The 9,954-nt window shown below is 42.2% G+C and overlaps 1 pseudogene; it reads right to left on the minus strand.

The window, feature by feature from the left end:
- Positions 1-386: 386 nt before the first annotated feature.
- LOC129904283 (5S ribosomal RNA) lies at positions 387-505 on the minus strand (annotated as a pseudogene).
- Between the last annotated feature and the right edge of the window lie 9,449 nt (positions 506-9,954).

Below are 9,954 nucleotides of genomic sequence, written 5' to 3' on the forward strand. Positions count from 1 at the left end.
CAAAATGGTTTAAGTAAGACGGGCAAAACTAGCTAGTTACTACAGGATGGCGAGCTCATATGCCAAACTTCTTCGGGATTATGCCAGCTAATGACAAACAGAACTCAAAGCGGCTATAAAGGTCACTATATAAATGAACTTTAGTTCTACTCAATAGCCAACCCTAATGAATGGGTGCGTACAGAGAGGGGTGAATACAATAGGAGAAGTTAAACCAAAATGACCAAAAACGAGACATGGTCATAATGGAACTAAAGGTCTACCCTGATACAGGTTGCAAGATAATAAAGGAAAGGACAAGGCAAAACATAAAGACTCGCGAGACAACGCTGAGGTAAATTTGGAGCTAAGTTGAGTGCCCCGCACATTATTGCAAGGACTACAATGAAACGCGACACGAAGACTTCCCAGGGGGTCACCCATCCCAGTATTACTATCGTCCCAGCACGCTTAATTTTGAAATTCTGGTGGAATTTAGTACGTTAGGGATGGTATGATCGCGCAAGGTAGAAGAATCTGAACTAACAGTAGAGAAATGACATGGGATTATGTACCCCGGGTACTATAAGTTACGTTAAGGGAATTGTAAAAAGGGCTAAGGAAAACCAACAGGATTAACTAATTACGAACTAATAGCGCACTTGAATGCCACAGTCCCTTAATATGGTACCAGTTAATGTTATTTACGGAAGGCAGGAAGTAATACGCGAGGTTGAGGATTCCACAATATGACCTGGTCTACAAGACTCACTTCATACTCCAGCGCCAGATGACTCTAGAGGGAATGTTACATGTGGATTAATGATATTAGCCCCTGCTCCTTCGATCAAAGGCTACCTACTCAGTCAAGAAGGACTATACGAGGCTAAGGATTCCCAAATTATCAACGTCATTACGCACCTATTCTATACTCTTCAAGAGTATGGTGCTATACTGGTTATTACGAGTAGTCTAACAAATCAGCCCATTGTTTTCAATCAAGACCACCTATGCAGCTGAAACTAAATGAAGTTATAGGACAAGGAGGTAGTAAGACTCTATGAGGGTTCCCCAGCTAATATCTCAGATAAAGGAACTTCAATTATGATTAACATCTGGAGATCAGTCCAAGAAGAGATCGGGAACACAGGTAGGTCTTAGTACCACATTTTTCCCTCGAGCTGCTAAACAGACTAAGCATATTATCAAACGCTAAAAGATATATTGCAAGCCTATATGGTTGGTTTTAGGAGTAATTGGGACGATCTTCTACCACTTATTAAGATCACCTACAAGAATGGCTACCATTCCAGTGTCTAGGTGACCCCGTATAAAAATGGTGGGGCAAGACGTATAAGTCCCCTATGGGTTGAATCGATGTTAGAAAGACTAAGTTGGTAAGCTAGACATGATTAAGCAAGCTATTGACTAACATCCTAGAGTCGGTAGAAGTGATATGCAGATAATCAACATCAACAGTCATAGTTCAAATTAATGGTTAAGCGTTCTTGATAGGGTCACCTAGGAAGGGAGTAATAAGATTCGACGAGAAAAGGAAACTTAGCCCAAAATACATCGAACCTTATTAAGTTACTTGTAAGATGGGAAAAATTGCCTGTAAGTTGAACTTACCACCTGATTACGAAAATATACACCCAATATGTTTGATATGGATACTTCACAATGTACTGGTGATCCACCCAGAGTGTGTCCCATAGATGATGTACATGAAATGGAATCCTGCGAGGAACAACCTATAACCATCTTAGAATGGTAAATTAGAAGGTTGCGAATAAGGACGTGACTTTCGTCAAAGTACTATGGCAAAACAAAAACCAGAAAGAGGATGACCTGGAAAGCTGAAGAGAACATGAAACACAAGTATTCGCACCTATTCCCGATGTCTAGAGGTAACCCCAACTCCTAAAACTCGTATATTAAGTACTTAGATAGGAGTATGTGCTATGGCAATAGCAAAGAATCTCCCTATACTCTATATAAAGTTCTAAGAGAAGTTTTGTTTAACATTCGGGGACGAATGATCTAAAGGGGACATGGAGTGTTACACCCCACACTTTTGAACCTTGAAAAGTGTTCCTAGTATTCTTGAAAGTGGCCATAAGACCCCCACTGTCCACACACCTCAAACAACTCTAAGGAAAGAAGAATGTGATACCCCGTGAGAGGGAAGGTTGGAAATAGAGTCGTGAGAATCCGGAATGGGTTGGAGGCCACGAAATGAGTCGTAGGACTTGATTTACCTACGTAAGATACTAATTTAGAAGTCATATACACTTGAGCTACTTAAGGACATACTAAGCTTACGTAGCATGGATTACATAGGCTCTTAAAATAGGACGAGATTACGAACCCACGGGAAAGGGAAAAAGATGACATGAGGCAGCTAATAAGAGAGTGACATGTGGAAGCACCTCAAGCAAGGAGGTGACCCACCTGCCTTCTTGGGGGTGGGGGTGGACCCCACTGCCACGTGGCAGCCCCTAAGTGGTTGCATAGTTATGGTGGTCCAATAAGGGTTGGCCACGTGTCACCCTTAGAGGATGACACATGTCACCTCCTAAACTACCCTACATATGTATGTATTTTGACTAAGAACTTCAGTTCTTAGCCAAAACTTCAGCAGCCAAAGAAAAGGAAAAACGTGAAAGAGCAAAAAGAAAGGCAGCCATGGTTTTGAGAAATTAAAGGTAAGTTCTTCATTTTTTCTCTGTGAATTAATTATCTACGGTGTTACTCAACCACATAGATATGTATATGTGTATATTACGATATCTACGGAATTATTCCTTCAGCTTTACGCCTAGAAAAGTAAGAAAGAAGAGGAGAAAAACATTGGAGGGCAAGAAGAGGAGCTACGGGTTTGGGGGCTGCTAAGGTAAGCCTCCGAGTTTCATTCCGTGAATTAATTACTTGAGGTTTCCCATGGATATATAATGGTGTTTTATAAAATAAAATCTCACTTTGGGGCTGCGGAGAAGTAACACCAACAGCCCGCTCAATTTCAGCACGGTTGGAGAAGTTCCGAGTTGCAATTTGGCAGTTTTGGCCAAATTCGGGTAAGGTAAGGTTTCTCCTTTAAATATGGACTTTATGGTGTTGTTATGGAGTTTATTATAGGCCTTTTTTGTGGCTGTAAACGTGAAAATGGTATAGGAATGCTTGGCGTTGGAGACAATCCAAATTGTAGTCGTTATAGTTGAATTGTCGTCGAAGTAAAGTGTTGTTCGTGTGAGGTGTTGCTTTAGGGGTGTGGTGTGTTGTTTCAGGGACTAAATGTGTTATAAAAGGGGTAGTGATTCTTCTGGTTGAATCCACATGACCCCTCGTTTCGTATAAGTAAAGGTTCTACAAAATAAAGGCTAGACACCCTATTTTGGTTTCGTAGCTCTGAACGAGTCGTTTGGAGTTTATGTTGTATATTGTTGATGTGACTGCTTAAACATATGTTGAAGGTTGTTTTTGGTTGGCTGTAGGTATTAGGAGTGTAATTGGAAATTCGGATAGGGCACATTATAGGGGAGGTGCTGCCCAATTTTCGTAAACTCTTTAACTAGTTAAGAAACTAGTCGAGAAAGTAAGCGAAGGGTTGAGTTCTATGAATACTTATCTGTAGCCTAAGGGGATGGAAAGACAAGGGTTGTTAATACTCGTATTGATTTTATGTTACTTAGGTTTAAAGGACGACGAGATGAACGGGATAAAGAGTAACTCATAAGAGGTATGTGAAGCTCTCTCTTGGCATGTTTTTAACATAGGTATGTAAGACCTATCTTTTCTCTTCCTTTTTGGCATGTCTTAGACGTAGGCTATGGATGATGAATGTTTTGGGGAAACTTCACTCTTAGGTTCTGAATGTGACTTCAGGACTCTTGATCACTTCTGGATGTTAAGACTTTTAAAGTAGTTAAACTCCTACTCCTCGAGTCTTCTATATGACTGTATAACGATTGATTCGACTAAGGTCTTTTTTGTAAAAAAGGAAAGGCTCTGAGATAACCAACGCTCGGACTGCTATAAGATATTTCATACTGGTATATGTCTAAGATTTCCAAAACTCCCTTTTACCTAGTGCTTAGTGACATTTAGAGGGTATACGTCAGATACTTTCTACCCTGATCTCCAGGGATGATTCACCTGATGACTTCATTGAGTCTCCGATAATGATTTAAACTGTGTTTTTTTTCTCACTACTCTACTCGTGTATATTGTAACACTTCTTTCATCGCGCCCGAGCCAGGAATAGTAATCGTGCACAATTCCACTACATTGTTCATTGCGCCCTCACTAAAGGGCCCGGTACGTATGTATATATATGATGATGTGATGATGTGTCGTAATAAGGAGGTGATGGTACTACAGATATGATTCACCGGATCCCTGATAGTGCCGACTATATTGAAAATTTAAGCATGAATGATTTTACTTTTCCAGGTACAGGTTTCTGATTTGATATTTTATCCCCTACTTCTCTATTTCAGATATGCCTCTAGTCGTATTGTGTTATGTTTTACATACTCAGTACATATGTCGTACTGACCCCCCTTTTCTCAAGGGGGCTGTGTTTCATGCCCTCAGGTACGGGTATAGGTTTTGGGAGTCCATCATCTTAGAATCTCGATCAACTCAGGTAGAAGAGGCTCCACTGTATCGGAACCTAGTTTTTGGCATTGGCCATTGATGTATAGTATTATTTTATTATTCAGGGGTACGGCGGGGGCCCTATCCCGCCATATGTTGTCATTGATATTGCTAGAGGTTTGTAGACATGTATATGTGGGTTGTGTATATCAGTTTGATTCAGCTGGGTCTACATGATGTATGGTATATGTTATTATGTTATGGCAGCGTTGTTAGCCTTCATGTCCTTTCATGTTATAATACAAATGAAAGGGGCTACAGGTTTACGAAAATGTTATCGCCCAATGGGGCTCTATTACATGATACTGTTTTATTTACAGTTCAATTTAACCACAGCTGATAGTTATGTATACGGGGGTCCAGGTCGGACCCCAGTCGCGGCCTACTGGGTTGGGTCGTGACATAGAGCGAGGGTTCTGTTCCATTGATGAGTGGAGACATTTCAAGGAAGAACTCAAGCGGCAGTTCTACCCTCAAAATGTAGTACATGAAGCTCGACGGAAACTAAGGGAGTTGAAGCAAACATTCTCTATTCGTGACTATGTCAAGGAGTTTACAAAACTCACTCTCCAAATTCCGACCTTGACCAGTGAGGACTTGTTATTTTATTTCTTAGATGGCCTCCAAAACTGGGTCAAACAAGAACTGCAAAGGAGACAAGTTGGTGATGTTGATGAGGCAATAGTAGTGGCCGAATCTTTGTTCGATTTCTGGGCCTAATCATCAAAGGGGAGGGACAACAGGAGAAAAACTGTTCCTCCCAAGGTAGGAAACAATAAGAATAACGGCAAATTTGTTCCTAACCGAGGCAGCGACAATAGAGGTAATAATCTCACCTAACCTTCTAATTTCCGCAAGAACTATGAGGATCGCAAGAAAGGTGCTCCTCATAGTGAAGGTTGTTATTTGTGTGGAGAGACTACCCATGCTTCCTGCTATTGTCCCTCATTTAGTAAGTTAAGTGCTATGATTGCTGCCCAAAAGCAGCAAGAACACACAATGGCACAAACTGGTAGGCAACCTGGTGAGCATGGTGGACAAGCTGATGAAGCTGAGCAAGGAGGTAACAAGGTTGTTATCTTGTTCAATCACATGACCCTGTTCAATCATATGACCTTGGATGAACTTGCTGTGCAGCCACCAAAAATAAGGCCAAGGGAGTCTTTGTTTATTGATGCCAAGTTGAATGGCAAAGATGTCTGCATCATGGTGGACACAGGTGCTACACATAATTTTGTAATGGAGGAACGAGCCAAGGACTTGGGACTATCATACGTTTCCAGAGACACATTGATAAAGACCTTCAACTCCCATTCTACTACTGTCCATGGATTTTCCCCTAAGGTACAGCTTTCTTTGGGAGGATGGAGGGGATTGACGGACTTCATCATAGCACCAATGGATGTATTTGATATTGTATTGGGGCTTGATTTCTTGTACGAGATCAACGCGTTTATTTCGCCGTGTCTCAACCAACTACACACTAAGGATGCCAGAGGCTCGTGCGTGATACCCCTTATTCGGGTGCCACAAAATGGTATGCACTTGTCTGCGATGCATCTTGTTAAAGGTTTCAAGAGAGGTGAACCTACCTTTCTTGATGCCTTGACTGGAGTCACTAAGGACTCTCTTGAGACCGTGCCCTTGCCTCCTTGTATTGAACAAGTCCTTGACGACAACAAGGACGTGATGCTAGAAGAACTTCCCTAGCGGTTGCCTCCGTGAAAGGAAGTTGATCACCAGATCGAATTAGTTCCTGGGGCGAAGCTGCCTTCCATGTCCCTTTATTGCATGGCGCCCCTGGAATTAGAAAAATTGAGGAAATAGCTTAAAGAGTTGATAGAGGATGGTCACATCCGACCCTCAAAGGCACCTTTTGGTGCACCTATCCTGTTCCAAAAGAAGAAGGAAGGGACACTACGGTTGTGTATTGATTACCGCGCTTTGAACAAAGTGACAGTAAAGAACAAGTACCCGATCCCTTTAATTGCAGATTTGTTCGATCGCTTGGGGAAAGCAAAAGTGTTTACCAAGATGGACTTGAGAAAAGGTTACTACCAAGTCCGTATTGCCGAAGGAGATGAGCCCAAAACAACTTGTGTGACTCGTTATGGGGCTTTTGAGTAGTTGTTCATGCCATTTGGCTTGACAAATGCTCCTACTACGTTTTGTACTTTTATGAACAAACTATTTCATCCATTTTTAGATCATTTTGTCGTCATCTACTTGGATGATATTGTGGTTTACAGTAATAGCATGGAGGAGCATGTGGAACATCTACGCAGAGAGTTCCAAGTCTTGAGGGACAATGAGTTATGCGTCAAGTGAGAGAAGTGAAGCTTTGCACAGCCTGCCATTCAGTTCCTTGGGCACTATCAGCCACGGAGAGATAAGGATGGATGGAGATAAGGTAAAACCAATCCAATATTGGGAGGCCCCAACGAAAGTACCTAAGCTTCGGTCCTTTCTTAGCCTTGCCAACTATTACTGGCGATTTATTTTTGCTTATTTGGGAATTACAACCCCTCTCACTGACCTACTGAAGAAGGGTCGTGAGTGGAAGTGGGATGATAGATGCAACAATGCATTTGAGAAGCTCAAATCAGCCATCACCAAAGAACTGGTCCTAGCGCTGCCTGATTTTGCCAAGGCATTCGAAATTCACACTGACGCATTTGATTTTGTTGTTGGTGGTGTCCTGATGCAAGAGGGCTACCCGATATCCTTCGAAAGCAGGAAATTGAATAATGCCGAGAGGCGTTATTCAGTTCATAAAACGAAGATGACAGTCGTAGTCCACTGCTTAAGGACTTGGCGTTACTATGTATTAGGAGCTCACTTTATTGTTAAAACGGACAACGTTGCGATAACGTACTTCCAAACTTAGAAGGCCTTGACTGCCAAGAAAGCCAGTTGTCAAGACTTCTTGGACGAGTTTGATTTCTCCTTCGAGCACAAGCCTAGGAAGGCTAATGTTGTAGCCGACGCACTAAGCCGAAAGATTGTTCTGTCATCCCTCATTAGCTCAACTTGTAGAAGCATTATTGACAATATTAAGGAGGGCATGCAACATGATGTTGCGGAGAAGAAACTCCTTGCCTTGGCCCAACAAGGCAAGATGAAGAAGTTCTGGAAAGAAAATGGGTTGTTGTACACTACAAGCAGGCATGTGTACGTTCCGAGGTCGGCAAGCCTTAGGTGTACTTTGATCAAGAAGGGACACGATATTGCTTGGGCGGGCCACCCGGGGCAGAAACGGACGTTGTCTTTTTTAGAGTCCTCTTATTATTGGTCGCGCATGCAGGATGACATTGAGGTGTATGTACGTACCTACCTTGTTTGCCAACAAGACAAGGTCGAGAACAAGGCGCACGGTGAATTACTTGAGCCGCTGCCGGTGGTAGAGAAGTCGTGGGATAGCATCACAATGGATTTCATCACTTGCCTACCAAACTCCGAGGGATTTGGTACTATCATGGTTGTTGTTGATCGATTCTCCAAGTATGCAACATTCACTGCCACCACAGCTAGTTGCAAAGAAAAAAAAGCTGCATGTCTCTTCTTGAGAGACGTTGTCAAACATTGGGGTGTGCCCAAACATATTATCAGCAATCGCGATCTGTGATTCACTGGAGCCTTTTGGAGAGAATTGTTTAGCTAGCTTGGATCCGAATTGCACTTCACAACCAGCTTCCATCCTCAAACAGATGGGCAAACGGAGAGAATAAATGGGCTCCTGGAATGCTATTTGCGGCACTATGTTAGTGTCAACCAAAAGGATTGAGCGAAGTTGTTAGACACTACCCAGATCTCTTACAATTTCAGTGAAGTGAGGCTACGAGGAGAAGACCGTTTGAATTGGCTACTGGACAGTAGCCCAATACGCCTCAATCTCTGCCTGTCGACGCAGGCTTGAAGAGTTCGGGAGCTTATCATATGGCGAAAGTCAGGGAGGAACAAGTAAACCTTGCAAGGTCATACCTTGATAAAGCATCCCGGAAGATGAAAAAGTTTGCTGACCGTAAGCGGCGTCCTGTTAATTACCGTATTGGGGATAAAGTTATGATCAAACTTAATCCCCGGCAATTCAAATCGCTGAGGAAGGTGAGTCAAAATTTGATTCAGCAATATGAAGGGCCTTTCAAGATCATCGCCAAAGCAAGCAATATTTCGTATCGGGTCGACATGCCCCATCACTTGAAACTACATCCTGTCTTCCATGCCAGCCAGCTGAAACCATACTTTGAAGATATAGAAGACAAAGGACGAGGACAGTCCAGTCGACCCCAAATTTTTATCGCTCCACCAGCCATGGACAAGTAGGTCAAAACCATCATTGATCACAAATTGGTGCGCGGCAAGGGATGGAACAATTCAAGCGCGCAGTGCCTTGTACATTGGAAAGGAACATCGCAAGAGGAGGCAACTTGGAAAAAATATGAGGACTTGTGGCAGTTTCGCGACAAGGTCCAAAAGTACTTGCATTTGTGTGGCGCCAGGGTCGTCGCCAACTCAGGTGGGGGAGCGTGTGCCGCCCCACTTGGAGCTACATTGGATTTCAGCATTTCTGAGGTCCAGATAGCCTCGAGCACCATGCCATCATGCAGCCCACACTGTGGGAAAACGTGAGCAGGCCTGTCAGAAAACAGCATGGGTTTTTTCTTATTTTAATGTTTCTTGTAAAGATAGTCATACTTTAGTGTTTTCCTTGGAGCGTTCAGTCCCTTTTCTGTAGCTATATAAGTCCCTTTGGACATCATAATTTGTATCCAATTTTTGAAAGATATCACTAGAAAATTGGCACTTGCCTCCCAAGCTTCTCTCTCATTTACTCTATCTTTGTGGCTGTTTGTGTGGACTGTTTGTAGACGTTTTTTTCTTGCACTTGAAGTGCTTTATTGTTGTTAGGACTGAGCTTTAACAAAGCTGTGCAAGCTTCTTTGGTTGTTCCAGGCGCCATTGAAAATAGGCCTGTGACATCTATCCCTCATTGAGAGAATGACTCCTCGAAAATCCTATTATCATAAATTTACAAAAAAGTATGTGATGATTTTTAGTTGATTTTTTTCTATTTTTTCCCATATGTATGTATTACATTTCTGGTGTCCACAAAATTTTCTTTTCTATATATTTTAAAAAAAAAAAAAAAACTCTTCAAAATGCATTATTGTGTGACAACGATCCACAGGCAATTTGACTATTTAAATCATAAATGAGGTCATACAGTGTCAAAACACACTTTTTTGACACCATATATCAAAATGGACACTTACTAGAAAGATAAACCAAAACAGACACTTCACTGAAAAATGAGCT

Source organism: Solanum dulcamara, chromosome 1, assembly GCF_947179165.1.
Source record: "Solanum dulcamara chromosome 1, daSolDulc1.2, whole genome shotgun sequence".
NCBI classification, from domain to species: domain Eukaryota; kingdom Viridiplantae; phylum Streptophyta; class Magnoliopsida; order Solanales; family Solanaceae; genus Solanum; species Solanum dulcamara.